Source organism: Vigna unguiculata, chromosome 6 (assembly GCF_037176805.1).
Source record: "Vigna unguiculata cultivar grain cowpea cultivar isolate G323 ecotype 2 chromosome 6, ASM3717680v1, whole genome shotgun sequence".
Taxonomy (NCBI): domain Eukaryota; kingdom Viridiplantae; phylum Streptophyta; class Magnoliopsida; order Fabales; family Fabaceae; genus Vigna; species Vigna unguiculata.
This window is the reverse complement of record NC_140797.1, coordinates 36,675,217-36,692,450: the sequence shown is the minus strand read 5'-3', so window position 1 is coordinate 36,692,450 and position 17,234 is coordinate 36,675,217. Positions and strand designations below refer to the sequence as shown.

Genomic DNA, 17,234 nt, shown 5'->3' with positions numbered 1-17,234 from the left:
TGAAACAAATTAAATCAATCTTATAAAAAGACTCGTCCTGCATAATCATTTCAGAAAAGAAAATGAAAGTGGATAAATATATGTTTATCATCAATGAATTTCGTAAAACATACCTAGTTCCTATTTCTAAATTTTAAACATTAAATCACACGTTAAATTATTTTGCAGTTCAGCCTCAAGTTCTCATGCACTAGCACATTATGGTGGGGACCATGAAGATGTGATGATACATTATTTGTTTGGATATTTAAATATGGGTTGATATACCTGGATTATACAAAAATACAATACGTACGAAGACAAATATTTAAAGGTACTATTTTATTTTGGTTGAAAAATAAAAAATTAATCTTTTAATTCTATTTATGAAAATTTACTACACCAGAAAAAAAAACATGTCAAAGAATAATTTCCCTATTTAAAGACTGTACCCTCAGATTTCTAATCTCACAACTACATACTCAAATCCCCTTCATTTTAATGGCTACTGAGAAGACACCATTCGAACTTGCCATGAAAGGAGTTGTTCTTATCAAACCATCAAAACCAACACCATTCTCTGTTCTTCATTTATCTTCACTAGACCACATACCTGATCTTAATACCCTATGCCATACCCTCCATGTGTATCGATCAAAAGTTGATGATCATGATGAACCTAGTTGCCCTAATCACCAACTGCTACACCCTGCTGATGTGATCAAAGCAGCACTTTCAAAGGCTTTAGTCTATTACTATCCTCTTGCAGGTAGGCTAGTAGACCACACTGATGGAAAGCTCGTAATCAACTGCAATGCAAAAGGTGTTCCGTTCTTGGAAGCCAATGCTAGTTGCAAGCTTTCTTCTCTCCGTTACTGGGATGGCACTGACATGGAAACTGCAAAAAACTTAGTGTATGACCTTCCTTCTGAAGATGAAAGTGGCCACCAATAGCCCTTGGTGTTCAAGGTCACAAACTTTCCTTGTGGGGGGTTCACCATTGGAATGGGGCTGTTACATTCTGTTTGTGATGGCGTTGGAGCATTTCAGTTCTTCAAAGCCATCATGGAGTTTGCAAGGGGAAAAACTGAGCCCTCTGTGAAGCCTGTGTGGGAGAGAGATAGGCTAACGGGATCAATCACTAAAAACCCTTTGCAAATTGATTTTTTGGACGATGCCTCAGCTGCAGTTTCACCCTTTCTTCCAACAGAAGTTCTCATGCACCAGTGCATTAAGGTGGACAGTGAGAGCATCAGAAGACTGAAGATGAGCTTGATGAAGGAATCAGGTGAGAACGAAAACTTCACTACTTTTGAATCACTTGCTGCATATGTGTGGAGGTCTAAATGTAGGGCCTTAAAAATGAGCTATGATGGAAAAGTTAAGCTGATTATCACAGTTGGAGTGAGAAGACACTTGCAAGATCCTTTGCCTGAAGGGTATTATGGAAATGTTGTTGTGGATGCTTACGTTGTTTTAACAATGAGGGAACTCAATGAAAGGCCACTCTATGAGATTGTGAAGCTCATTAAAGAAAGCAAGAAAGTTTCTTGTAATAGTGATTATGTCAGAAACTTCATGAACACTTTAGAGACCGATTTAGAGAAAGAACTAATGAATTTCAACGTTGAAGGGAGTGGTGCATTGACTACCTTGACTGATTGGAGGCACTTGGACTTTGAAAATGTAGATTTTGGAGTTAAAGAAATTGTGAATGTTGTACCAATGCCTTCTGACATGTTTGGATGTGTTGATTTATGCATTTTCTCAGCTCTTGGGAACTTTGATTCTTCAATGGAGGGAGGAGTTGGTATTTTTGTGTCCCTACCAGCTCCTGCATTGCTCACGTTCAAGGAGGAGATGGAGGCTCTCAGCGTTTTGATTTGAACACTTACTATATCTGAGGATGAATAAAACAAACATGAAATGTGTCAGATTTGCCCATGCTACATTCCTTTTGGGCCTTTCATGTTTGTCTAAGTATAAAAATCTATTTGCTTTTCCAAACGTTGAAACCCTTGTGAGTCTTATTATGTTGTAATCAATGTTGAATCACATTTGTTTGCTTGGAATGCTTAACACTGTCAATTGAGGAATTTTGATTCTAGTTGCTTGCATCAGTCGTTACTGTAACGTTAAACTTTTTGAGATTCTTAAATGACATTTTATGCTTAATATTAAAACAGAAATGGATTAAACGTATAAATAACTCATGTTAGTATAAAATGTATTTTACATGTCAAAATATTATATTTATTTAACTTTAGAGTGTGAATATAAAAATATATTAAAGTTAGGAACATAGATAAATTCTAATTTTACGAGTTCGATATTAAAAATATATTTAATTTATTTATTAATCAGATAAAATTTTACACGAGGTTTTATTCAATTTTTCTATAATTTTTTTCAAATCATTTTCTACCTTTGGAGAGAAATTTTATGTAATAAATTTATTCAATTATTTTGTAAATCTAAAAAACTGTTTCTTCTAACTCTTACATTTTTTCTATCCCTTCTCATACTGATTTTTGTAAATTCAAATAAATTATTTTATGTTTAATACCCATTTCAAAGGGATAAATTTTGAGTAAGGGAGTTGTTAAGATTATTTCTTATTTATAAGGATAAAACTATTTCTATAACATTTTTCACACCGGTAGATATTATATTTAGATTTTGAATTATTTTTTGAGTGGTACTATTATTATTAAAAATTTAACAGTCTTCTTTAGGTAGATTATTTTAGTACTTTTGTCTTTTAAAATTTATTCTTTTTAACTATATTAGATTTTGAATTATTTTTTGAGTGGTACTATTATTATTAAAAATTTAACAGTCTTCCTTAGGTAGATTATTTTAGTATTTTTGTCTTTTAAATTTTTTTTTTTTTAACTAAGTAGGTGATTAAGGTCGAGCAAGAAATTCGAGCCGGATTTAAATCGAGAAGTATTTGGGTCAAACAGAATCTGACTCGAGCAAAGAATCTAAGCCAGGATCTGGACCAAGTTTCTTGGTAAAGAGTTATAATAGGATTATTGGATATTTTATGTAATAGAAAGATCTTTGACTTTGAAGAGAGGTGAAAATTATGTATGACTTTTCTTTTTTTATAAATAAAATACTCCTCCTCTCGCAACAAGAGAACTATTCTGGTTTTAGTGTTTTTAAATTTACTTAGGTCGAGAAAATTTTCCTTATATTTTATCTTACTTATCTTACTTGTAAGGAACACAAGAATTTTTGCGAAATATATATTTCACACAATTTTTATTTGGTCATGTGTTAAATGTTAGTGAATGGAGCACCATAAATTTGGATCTAAAAACTTGACGGTGAGATTCTCTCTTTTGTTGTTACCATATATGATTACGAAGTGTTAATGCCGTCTTGTCCTAAAATTCCACACGACATGGAGTTACACCCGTACACTCAAAAATAAATTAGTATCCTATCTTTTACTCACACCACTTCCAAATTTATTCATCATTAATTGTAAATTAAAATATTTTTGTGTTTAAATAGGTCCTAATTTCATTAATGTTGTTCAATTAGGTCCTTTTTTACTAACATCGTTTCAATCAATCATTAACGACAATGAACAATGACTATCATATGTTACTTCGTGTTTTTTTTTTAAATGTTTTTTTAACTTTTTTTTAAATGTCCACGTATTAATCTAGCAGTATGTCACGTGTCAGAGTCAATATTTTATATCCAATTTGATCCCTATATTTATTATTTTTGTTCAATTTAGTTCCAATTTTAGTTAAAATTGACCAATTTTATCTCTGTCGAAGATGAAAACAAATTCAATTTTTATATTAAAATTATAATGATGTGAATTTTAATATATTATATAAAATTATTTATTTAAAAATGTAAATTTTAATATAAAAAATATGGAGAGGGATTCAATTTGAAGAGGGATAAAATTTGTTCATGTTAAAAATTTGGATTAAATTAAATAAAATTTGACAAAAATTAAAAAAAATGTGAATGATGCGCACTGCTGTACATGTTACCATTAGTAACAATGAGAATCTGAAAAAAATATCGATTGAATGGATGATAGAGAAAGAGAGAGAAGAGAGAGAAGGAAGCTAGACAAAGATGGAGAGAGAGAAGAGAGAGAAGGAAGCTAGACAAAGATGGAGAGAGAGAAATCATAAAATATTAAGAAAAATGATTTTTTATTACAAAATTTTGACTATTTTTTCTTATGATGATATTTTTTAAATAGTTATTTATTTTGTATTTTTTTTATTTTTAATATTTCAAAATTATTTAGAAGATGTCATCTCATATTATAAGAAAAAGTTATTAAAAATTAATAATCAAATTATCATTTTCTAAATATTAATATAAATGACAGTAACATCAATTTAATAAAACTCTCCATAATTATATTATGAAAAAAAGTATTTGATCGAGTAAAACTAATACAGAGATATAAATGAATCATAAATTAGTTTCATAATTAAGTTATTTGAAATTTTGTTTAAAGGAATTATATTTTATGTGAATGATTATCGAGAATGATACGTGGGTCATGTTTTTTTGTATTAAATATCACCATTTATGTTGCAATCTTGATGGTCTCAGTCACATGACTAAGATATCATATTGTATAAAGCTAATGAATGAGTTCTTAGATTTTTTATATATAAATTTTTTTAGTTAAATGAAAAACTATGCATTTCCTTTGTTTGAATTATTTTTATATTAGGATTTATGTATGAACTTTTCAATTTTTAATATTTTTAATTAATTGAATTCATGTAATATGGTCATTTTCATTTTTATTCCAATTCAAAATTATTTACCAAATTCATTTTGGAGTGAAATTTGTAATGTAGTCCAAGGTACATCCATCAAATTTTACTAATTTTACCATGCAATAAAAAACACAAAATCCCTAAATTTCATAATTTAGAATTATACTAATTTGGGAAAAATATAATTAGGGTTCATGTCAATTTTAAAAAAAAGTTCCTAAAATTATAATGAAGCATACTAATTTGGGAGAAAACTTAATTTGAGAGAGATTGTAGTAGGGAATCACTACAAAAAAATGGTTTTAATGAATGTTAATTTTTATTAACCAAGGTTAAAACCTCCGCTAAGTTTACCTTGGTTTCGATTTCCTTAACTAAACCATCCTTGAGAAATGTGTTTGTCAGAATTTTTATAAACCCCAAGGAACTAATCAATAACTGGAATTTTTTATCCTCTTATATTTAATTGAAAATTTAAAATCTCTGTTAAGTTCTGTGAGTTTAAAACCCTAATTAACTATAGTGAGTCTTGAAACCTCTGGAAAATATCTTGATTTTCGAAATTTATGTAAAATACCATAGATTTCAGAATCTCTATAAAATAATTACTTTCAAATTTCATAAATTACCATAGATTTCAAAACTTTCGTAAAGTACCACATATTTTTAAATTATTATTATTTTTTAACTCATTTATATACTCATACTAGTCTTTTATTAGGGCAACACATAAGTTTTTTTAAATACACTTCTTTAATTGTGTTAAATTAATCTAAGTTTTAAATATTATTGAAAAAATAAAGTAACTAATAATAAAAGTAATTATCAATGAATGTTGCACAATTATATATATTGTATTGTAATAAACTCAACTATAATTATTTACACTTTATTATATTTTATTTATTTATATTTAATGAAGTTATATATAAATAGATATAACACTCATCAAATTGACAAGTTATTTATAGATTATTAAATGTATATCAAAATATAACACAACAACAAAAACAATTTTTACTAGAGGTTATTTATGGTATTTTTGGGGGTTTTAACCCCCGTTAAAGGAGTTTCCGGCAGTTTGTTTTTCCCCTAGAAAAACCAGCATCCTTAATGAATTACCGGCGATTTTGACTAACCCCTGGTAAAGCAGTGCTTACCGGCGATTTTGAAACCTCTGGTATTTACCGGCAGTTTCAAACCCTTGATAATTACCGGCGGTTTTAAAATATCTGACAATTACTGGCGGTTTCAAAACTCCTAGTAATTACCGGCGATTTTTAAACCCTGGTAATTATCGGCTGTTTTAAACCCCTAGTAATCCCTGATATTTTTATTTGAGGTTTTAAAACCCTAGTAATTACCGAGGATTTTAGAACCCTTGGTATTTACTGCGGTTTTGTAACCCTAGTACCTATTTTTTGTATGTAGTTTTAAATCCTTTATACTGTATAATAGTACTGAAAGTCCATTTTTTACCCCTACAATGCAATTCATTTTTTATTGATGTTTTTACTTTTCAAATTTCCTTAATTTTATTTATTATACTTTTTGACTGCGTATAATTCATAAAACATATGATATGAAAAAATTCTAACATTTAGATATTTGTTTATAATTAGATATAACATTTATAAAAATAAGGAATATAGTCTATAAGTTTAAAGTAAATAATAAAGTTTAAACATTCAAACTAGTGAAATATTACAATATTTTTATTATACTTGTTATAAAGTCAAATAAAATAAAAGTCTAATATAACAAGTATACACATTAAAATTCAAATGTAAATACAATACTAGTTAACAAAAACTATTAAAATACTTGTAATGAACACCAACACAAATGTTTTTTGTTCGATCATTCCATTCAAGATCATTCCATCCATCAACAGTGGAAGAGCGTCACAATTTCTATAAACTGCAATGTAGCGCAGAAAGAAGGCCATAGACCCATAAACAACAAGAGTACTTGTAATGAAGAATATGAACAAAACTCATTAAAGTACCTCTTTAACCATTTTGTCCACAAGGTTTTCTTTCTTTATCCCAACGGCCATCGCAAACAAACTTCTTGATGCATTTATAAAGACAAATAAACAAAATAACAATCATCTTATTAATATAAAAATCTATGTCAAATCATAGAAAAATCCATCGATGTCAAAACCAGTTACGGAACTTGAAAAAAAAAATTAAGGTTGGCATATTAAACTTTTTTAAATTCATTATATTCAATTCTAGGAGGTTTAGATGGTTGTTTTTCGTAGTTTTTAATTTTTATAATTTTTTTTAAATTTAATTTATGTACATGTATGACAAGTCTTCTTGAAAAATAAATTAATTAATATTTTGTATCATAATTTTTTTAATATAAATTTATTATCTCTTACCTGTTTAGAAAAATATGAATTTTTCACTATATAATAGTATATAATAGACAAATTTATCACATACAAGAAGAAAATATATTGTTTAAAAAAAAAGGTACAAAATAAATATATATGAAGGAAATAATTTCATTCACCCTCCTCACTAATGTGTTTGCTCAAGCTTCAATAGCATTCGTTGAAGTGTGCCCAGAGAGCAGATTGTCCTAACACTAGGCTTATCCTCCTGAAACCCTAGCCCAAAAGCTCCATATGTAATGGGTGGTGGGGAATCCCAAACAAAAGCTCCATCTTACACTACTATCCAAGAAGTTGATGTTGACAAGGCCAAGGCAAGCTGGAAATTTTAGAGGAAAGGCTCAGGGCCATTGAAGATGATGTAAGTTATGGTTTTGAGGATTGTACAGGACTATGCCTTGTGCTAGATGTATTGATTCACTCCAAATTCAAGGTGTCAGACTCTGAGAAATACAGAGGAACCACATGTCCCAAGAGCCACCTCACTAAGTACTACAAGAAGATGGTTGCACATGCACATGACGACGAACTGTTGATACACTTTTCAGAAGACAGTCTAGCTAATATGGAGCTTAATTGGTATATGCATCTCAAGTATGTTGTTTCAAAAGAATAGTCAAAACTAATGGCAATGAATAAACTTTACTAGACTTGAAAACTTACCTCTTGTTGCCACTAATCAAAACCATTGTCACAGGGCCCTGTAACACCACACTTTAAACCCCACCTACATGAAATTAAAATGATACTCATAAAACACTAAATCAAATTTATCAAAACCACAGCATGTGACTGTTTCCAGAAGCTTGTCCAAGGACATAAGCAATATATCAAAGTTCCTATGTACGAGCACATGACCAAGTACCAAAACTATTACATATTCTTAGTTAAGCTGTTGAGGTAAAAAAAAGAAAAAGTAACACTAACATCATAACCAGGAGTGAATAGTGAAAACAATGAACAGATAGTGTGATGTAAATTATCTGTTCAGAAGTGATAAAATACGACAAGAACTCAATCTAAACCTAAGTAGCTTCCCTACAAACTTTGTTGTCCTTGGCCAGAAAGAAAAAAAAAATTATAGCAAAGCATATTCTTTATTTTCTTATTTCTTTATGATCTATCTGAGCGTTTCTAAGATAAACTAACCCATGCTTTTTTCAATTATTCACACCTCTCCCTACCCTATAAAAGAAATATTTTCACCCAAAATTTCATCTGATAAACTGTTTTTCTCACTTAAAATTTTCAAATTTTACTTCCAGATTTCTAGATTCTCAGCACATTGTTGCTTCAATTCCTATTTCACCTTTTGTTGCTCAACATGCCAAAATTTTGGAAGATTGCGTAACGATTACCACTAGAAAAAACTAAAAGAAAAAAAAAGTCAGATACCAAAGAGATAAATTTTGTGGGTTCTTCCTAACAGGTTTGGTAATTAGGCGTTCTTTTTAGCTGTTATAAAAATTATAATTTCAATTACAACAGAAAAAAAAAAAAAACTAAACTTGATTAAAGGGATTGTCGGAATATGTAACTGAAACATTTTTCAAAGAAAAAAGCTCAGAAGCAGAAATCTTAAGTCATATAAAGTAATATATATGGTGGTAAAAAGTTAAGGAAAGAGTTCATACATCATTCATATATATATATATATATATATATATATATATATATATATATATATATATATATATATATATATATATATATATATATATATGGGTTTTCTAAAAGATGTGCATCGATATTTTATTTGCTGAATTATGTATACATTCATGCATGTTTTATATGATTTCTATATGTTTGTCTTTGATTGAAGTTGAATTGTTTATGAATTATTAATATTTTTGTTCATTTTATATATATTTTTATACATTAGAAATTTATTTTCTAACAATTTATCTTTTATATGTTGTTGTGTGATGAGATGCTAATATTACTATATACATAAATAAATATAAGTACAAGTGCCGACACAACATCATCATCGAGACATTATTTTTATTTTATATATATATATATATATATATATATATATATATATATATATGTATATGTGTGTGTGTGTTTTTATTAATCAATATATAGAACATGTGTGTGTGTGTTTTTATTACATTATGAAATAACATCCCTTGAAATTCACATATTAATTCATGCTCCCATAATCATCACAAAATTCACGTATTTTTATTAATCAATGTATAAAACATGCAAACCATTCGATTTTAATTTAACTGAAATATGTGCACAATAGAAAGTCTCATCTAGCGAATACATCCTCTCGGAATATCAAATACCAGGTATCCTGGTTTTGGAATTCGTCCAGTCACAAAACTCAAAATTCACAAAATTCAACCGTCAAAATTCAAATAACTCATGACAGTCTATCAATTTCACAGTTTTTCGCAAATTCAATCAGTCTAATTAGTTTCCCTTACTTGTTGTCTTGCTTAGACAGCTTTATAAACATCAAACGTCTCTAACTCTACAGGATAATCTATCTACACATAAAAACATCACATGAACGATCATAACATATCGTTGTAATCACTTATCAGTAAAGACTCATACTGATAATTAAAATGTCACATGCAAGCGAAATGGGGCTCACATGCGACAAAAATTACAAGAAGACTAAAAAGAAGGCGGAAACTCAACTTACACGAACGAAGAAACTGATCGGTCCAATTTGAAAAGCTCGTCAAGAGAATCAATCCTACTGTCTCGATTTTTTAATCAGACAACCCAAAGAGACAAAACCTCCAGAGAGAAGTCAGAGAACTCTATAGAAGTGGTTTCTAGAAATATGATGTGTTTTAAAATAATGAAACTCGTTTATAATAATTCTATTTACATTAAAATATTTTAATATTAAAATAATCGAGTCTTACTATTTTTAATCGCTATCACTCCTAAAATGCCATTTTCTAGGATTTCACATTGTATTGATAATTTACTTGTTATTATACAATATTTTCTTATAGTAAATTGATATTAGTTCATTTTAATATTTATATTATAAAAATAATATTTATTTTTTTGAGTTCTCAAGAAAAACACTTAAAATGTAGTTTTATAGTCTTCCAAATTAAATCATAATACATTTTTCATATTGTGGAAATTCAGATTCTTTATTGAGTTCTATAAATAAGAAACATTGTGAAAAGAAGAAAGATTTATTAAGAGCTGAATCAATATAGATATTTGAAATAAACAATATAATTAAAAATAATATTTTTATAGAACAATAACACTATTAATGTGTATCCATAATTTGTAACATTAATTATATTAGTTGAAATAAGGACCATGATGGGTTAATACGACTGGCCTAACCTACCAAAGTTATCATCCTATTTTATGATTATTTTCCCACCAAGAGAAACCCACCCTTTGAACAATGTCATATTGTTCCTTGATTTTACAATTTGCACTTTTTAATCTATAACAATATATAAAGGAAATTTTTCTGTTTGTGTCCACTTTTCAAAATATCGATTTTACCCCTTTAAATATAATAATTTATTAAATTTTTAAAAATTGATCGTTACTTTTACAAATTTTTATCAACGGTTATTCTTTTATCTGTTATGATATATTTCACTTTATTTTTAATAAATATAATTTTAATATATATATATATATATATATTAACTTAATAACATTATAATATTATTACCTATTAATATAATATCACGCATATTTAAAAAATTTATACACATCGGCACGATGACGCCTGTGTTATGCTAGTTTATTATAATGTCATTTTCCTTCTCAAATTTATTTAAATATATATAAAGAAAAATTAATAATAAAAAAATGAATATTAGAAAAATCAAAAAATAAATAACAAAATAAAATAAACTATATATATATATATATATATATATATATATATATATATATATATATATATATATATATATATATGTGTGTGTGTGTGTGTCTGAAACCCCCTTTCAAACCCATATTCTTGTTTTTCTTTGACTCATTGAATTGGGTTTGGACCATTAAGTCTTAAAGATGTTACAGAATCCAACTGTCTTTTTTCAAGGCCTGTTCCATTTAAAAAATCAATAATGTAATTTGCTTTTTGGGTATCAGGGTTAATAATATAACATTATTACGATGTAACTATGATGTCTTATTATTAATTTATTTTAAATTTAATTAGGTTTTAAATTTTTAATAAATTTAAATATTTTTATTCGAGTATTTATTAAAAATATTTGAAATGTTATCATATTCAAATTTTTATATTTTTTAATTGAGTTCATGTTTAATTTTTCTGATTTTCTTATATTATTTCTTATTTTATTATCTTATTTACTTGTCTTATTTTTATTGTTTTTTGTTAAAAACATATCGGATAACAGCGATAATTTCATCAATTGTAGAGACAGAGTTATAAAGTTATCGAAAAGTATGACAGTCCCGTTATCCAACATATTTTTCACGAGAAAGATAGAAGTCAAAGATTGTTTTATGTTTCACAATATCATTTTTATATTAATTATAAAACGTCATTACTTAATGCATGAAGACAACTAAATAAGATAAAACAATCATATCACTTCCATTAAAACTTAATAAAAAAATATAAAATTTACGAGAATTTAAAATTTAATTAAACCTTTCTTATTTTAAAGCTACTTATATAAATGACACATAAAAGTTTATAAGTAAGTTTTACTTGTGTGGTCTTGATAATAATTGATGTATTGAGATATCTGGATATAAACTTTTTAAATTGTGTACGAGAATTGTAAATAAATATTTACATATCTTGGTTCTCATATTTATCTTATTTTAAATTACTACAATATTATTAGTTTATTTAATTTTATATTTCAAAATTTATACAGTTATAGTTTTTCCTTTATTATTTAAAAAAATGAAATGTATCACTTTTTTATCAAATTCTTAAAATGTTATATTATTTTTGTCTTTTTTTCTTATTTTTTATAAAAAATATTTAACAAATATTTCACGAGTAAGAATATATTGAATTCTCCATGGACGAAATTATGAGAATGAAATCATGCTTTTGTGAAAGTTTCTCACATTGATAAAGGAAAATGTTATTGATATAAATAGAATAATGTAGGGATGGACAAAACGAGTTGTATTGAATGGTAAAAAACCGTAATAAACCAAAAATAGTTTATTTGAATCGAAAAATTAATTCCTGAATTATTATTTTTTTCTACTAAGTTATACTACACCGAAATGTGTTGAACTATAATATGAACTGAATTGTAATATAAATTAAACTTAATTGCTACCTTAACAGTGTTTCCAAATTATATTATTTTTGAACTGAACTGCACTATTTTTGAACCGAACTGCAATAATTTTTAACCAAACTGTTGTTTTGTGAATTGTTTTTTTAATTGTGTTGAATTAAAAAAAATCTTACAAAAAATAGAAAACTTAACATCAATGGTCAATTTGACTATGCTCGCCACTTTTTCAAAAATTGATTAAAAAAACAAAGCATTCCATTTCATATTATAAAATACAACTTATCAACACATCTTCAATCATCCAAATTAATAGCACTTGAAGGTCTCACTTTATCTTGAAAGGTTATATTAACAAAACAATAAAATATTTCATCATTTTTGAAAACTTAAAATATAAACTAAGAAATATATAAAATTTTCTTATAAACCCTTGCTCAGATTTATCAAGCTTTATAGGATCCCTATAAAAAGTATAGAGAAAGGTACTCCTTTCAACCAATTTTGTGTTCAAACAAATACTTCCACTATTTTAGGTATTAGGTAACTACAATAAGCACTAACCACCATTCCTCCTATATTGAATGCACACTCTGATGCTAAGGTAGAGATGAGAATGGCTAACACCTCCTAAGTCATGTTCGCAACAATAGAAAATCTAGTTGAATTGACTTTCCACCAATGCAAAACATTAAGTTCAATTCACTTTGTATAAGGTTCAGGATGTCCTCTCAAATATTTATCCAATTTTGATATATAATCAAATCTATGTCCTGTAGCCTTTAGGTAGAAACTCATGCCATGAAGATCATCATCTTCATAGTCTAATTAGGATTATTCTTATTGACTACTTTTAGAACCATCCTCAATACCTTAATATTGTTCATAAAAGTATTTTTAAATATGACAATAATTTTGATTTCAATTCACTGTCCATGCTAAATTCAAATATATAGTCAATGTAGTAATTAACAAAATCCAACTTATTCCTAGGATCAATCACAACAACAATCAATAATAAGATATTAATTTCATTAAGATTTCCCTCATATTTATCATACTTCTTACCCTTCATCCTCATTGCCAGCAATCTTATGCTCACATCACTACTATACAAATATTGTTGAATTTTTTTACCAATTCCAAACACCTCTTTCATATGCATATGATTGGTGACATAAGAAGAACGTAAAATGCATGTTAGAGTCATAAAACATCTTTAAAAATGGTAGAACATGCCTCACATATTCTCCATCCTTTACTAATGGCAAACCAACATTACTTTGGGACATTTCAACACCAAATTCCATATCTTGCTATTAAGAAGTGGGTTTTAAAATTAAGGTGAGGATTGCACCCACTTATATATTGTGAATTGGTTTTATCCCCCTCACACCGAGGTATATTCATCTTGTGCGTGGGACTATAAATTAGTGGGTGGTCCGTTAGCGGCCCGATAGCGGGTGGAACAGAATGTCCAAGAAAGCTCACTAGGATATGCTCTAACTTGGCTCTAATACCATATTAGAAGTGGGTTTTAAGCATAACTCAACCCCACAAAATTGATTGCACCCACTTATATATATTATGAATTGGCTTTATCTCTAATCGATGTGAGACTTCCAATACTTGCATATCTAGTTAGACAAAGACATATGTGTATTTCAAACTTGCTCCTACCATTAAGTAAATTGAATTCTACCTGATTTCAACATCAAGACAAACAAGATCTTTATAAGAAATTTCTTCTTGTTCAATACAAACCTTGAATTTAACCAATCTAGTTGGAAAGGATTTTACATATCTAACTGCACTCCAAAATTTTTAAATTTATTGTAAATAGTTCCGTATTTTTAGGATATTAGGGTATAGTTATTTAACACTTCAATTTAGTTCGGTTAATTTTGCTCACCCTACAAGAATTTAGAAGGTAGACTAAGAAAAAAAATCATCTAATTAGTTTGGCTCATTAAAGTGGCTTGTCAACTAAGCACTTTTAACTTGGATGCTCACCCGTACGAATTCTTGCACCGTAAAGTAGTGAAATAGACACATTATTATTATTATTAACTTGTGTATTAATATTTAATTAATTCTTTTCACAACATGTTTTTTAAAAATAACAGTTATTTTATATAAGTTTTCAAGTTTATCTTAATACATAAATTAATATATATAATGTCGTCAAATTAATAATATCTTATTATTTTTTTAATATATCGAGTATTCAATATATATATATATATATATATATATATATATATATATATATATATATATATATTTTTTGAGTTTGAATGAGAGTGATATCATTTCATCATTTTACTTAATTGTCTAGGCGTATTAAGTGATGTGAAGTTTTATGATTAATATAAAAACAATGACATAAGGGTAATCGTCATTGTTATTAAATCGTTTTCAACAAAAATAATAAAAATCATTCATCATTTTATATGAATATGATTCATAATATAATTTTATATTAATTACATAATCTTATATTTTTAGCAAGACAACTAAATAAGATGATGAGTTAAAAAAAACATTATCCAATCAGAAAAATTAAATATGAATTCAATTAAAAATTATAAAAAGTTTGAATACGCAAATATTTAAAATATTTTTAATAAAGACTCGAATAAAAATATTTAAATTTATTAAAAAATTAAAACCTAATTAAATTTAAAATAAATTAATAATAAGACATTATAGTTACATCGTAATAATGTTATATTATTAACACTGACACCTCAAAAAATTTTCATTATTCATTTTTTAAATGGGACAGGCCCATATTTCTGAATAAAGGCAGTGGGATTCTGCAACATCTTTAAGGCTTAATGGTCCAAACCCAATTCAATGAGGCAAAGAGCAACGAGAATATGGGTTTGAAAGTTATGCTTTAATTTTTGCATACCCGTGTTTATCTTTTTACGCCTTATTTATCTTTTTAATTTTAATTTTAGTATTCATTAAAAAAATCATAATAACGAAGCTTAATAATATAATATATCACGCATAATTCAAATAGGAATATTGTTTAATAGTGAATTTTAGTTCCCGACAAAAAGTTATTGTAAATTTTGTAAGATAATTTTTGTAACTAGTTTAAACAAGATTGTTTTCTACGAATACTTATTGTCAATAAAAAGAAAATAAGAGTTTAACCTAGCACGTAATTCCTCTTTGTGACTCTTTTGGCCTCACAAGCAGAGTTTCTACAAAACATTACAGGCTTTTATATTACCATTATAGAAAAATAAATAAATAAAATGACTGATGTAATTAGATGGTATAGCAAGAAATGAGGAGATATGATAAAAAAATATATATGAAATATTTCATAACCATTACACGATTTTATTTTATTTGAAAACAAACAATTACAATTTATTAATTCTTCTTTGTATATTAAAAAATGGTTTACGTATTAAATAACTAGTCGAGATTTAGGGAGTTTGATACTTTTATTGTCACTGTTTTGAAACAAATTAAATCAATCTCATAAAAAGACTCATCCTGCATAACATTTCAGAAAAGAAAATGAAAGGGGATAAATATATGTTTATCATCAATGAATTTCGTAAAATATACCTAGTTCTTATGTCCTAAATTTTAAACATTAAAGCACACGTTAAATTATTGAAAACTTATAATGCACTTTCTTCCTGTATCAAAAGTACACAAAATTATTGTTTTATCAATTTTTTTATTAACAATAACTAATATATAAATAAAAGAACGAGACATTAGAATGTCTCAACCCATATACACAAATAAAAAATAAATAAAACAGAGTAAATAAGAACATAAATCTATAATATTAAATCTCTTTTTGAACATATAACCAAAGACAGTCCTTTTAAGGAACCGAGGGGAAACATAGCTCTCCCAAATGATTTTTTTAATTTATTTATATTTTAAAAATATATTTATATATTATTTTATTATTTATATTAATTTAGTTTAGAAAAAAAATTTAAAATTTGATTTTTTTCCTTTTCTATTATTTCTTGTTTTCTTTTATTTGGTTTTTTTCTTTCCTGTATCTCTATTTTTTTTTGTATAAAACACTTTTCACAACAAATTTTGTAAAAAATACTTACGAATTTTATAATTTTGTAGGAAATAATTACCCACAAATAAATTACCTACTAATTAAGATTCTTAGAAAAAATAGCAGAAAAAAGTTTTTTTTTTTTTGCAAATTTTTTTAATAAATTTGCAAGAAACATCCCATGTAATATGAAAATTTTTAGTAGTGGAAACATTTTGGATCGAACCATTTCTTCTTTTGAGTAGATTGATTTTTTACCCTTTTTTGTTCGAAGTAATGTGTTTTTCTCTTGTACGTGGCTTCTCTACATTATAGACAGATATATATTTGTTACAAATAATGAAATCATGATCTAATTATTGATTCAACTCTTATTTTTGTAAATGGAGTTGTTTTAGGCGTTGAAATTGTGTAAGGGAAGAGCTTGGGTAAGAGAAGGGCAGTATTAGAAATCTATTTAAGGTAAGAAAAGTTAATCATTTAGAAATTGTTAATTTTCTTAAAATATTGAGTTTTGGTTTTGAGATTTAGGTTGGGATATTCATAATTTGTTCTTTTCCTAAATAGGTGAGAGGTGACAAATTTATATTAGAAAAATTATTATAAAGAGTAAAAGAAATAATTTTTTTTTTCAATAGAAAGACTTGTGATGAAGATGAAAAAAATGTATCTACGTCAACTAAACTTGAGAAACTTCATGAAAATCCAAGAATTGAAGAAAATGAAAAAAACTCTCTAAAGTTCCAAATTCCTAGAGTTACATATAA

At 26.9% G+C, this 17,234-nt stretch overlaps 1 pseudogene; it reads left to right on the top strand.

Moving 5' to 3' along the window:
• Positions 1 to 441: 441 nt before the first annotated feature.
• LOC114189157 (tetrahydroanabasine acetyltransferase pseudogene) lies at positions 442 to 2,086 on the top strand (annotated as a pseudogene).
• Positions 2,087 to 17,234: the final 15,148 nt, after the last annotated feature.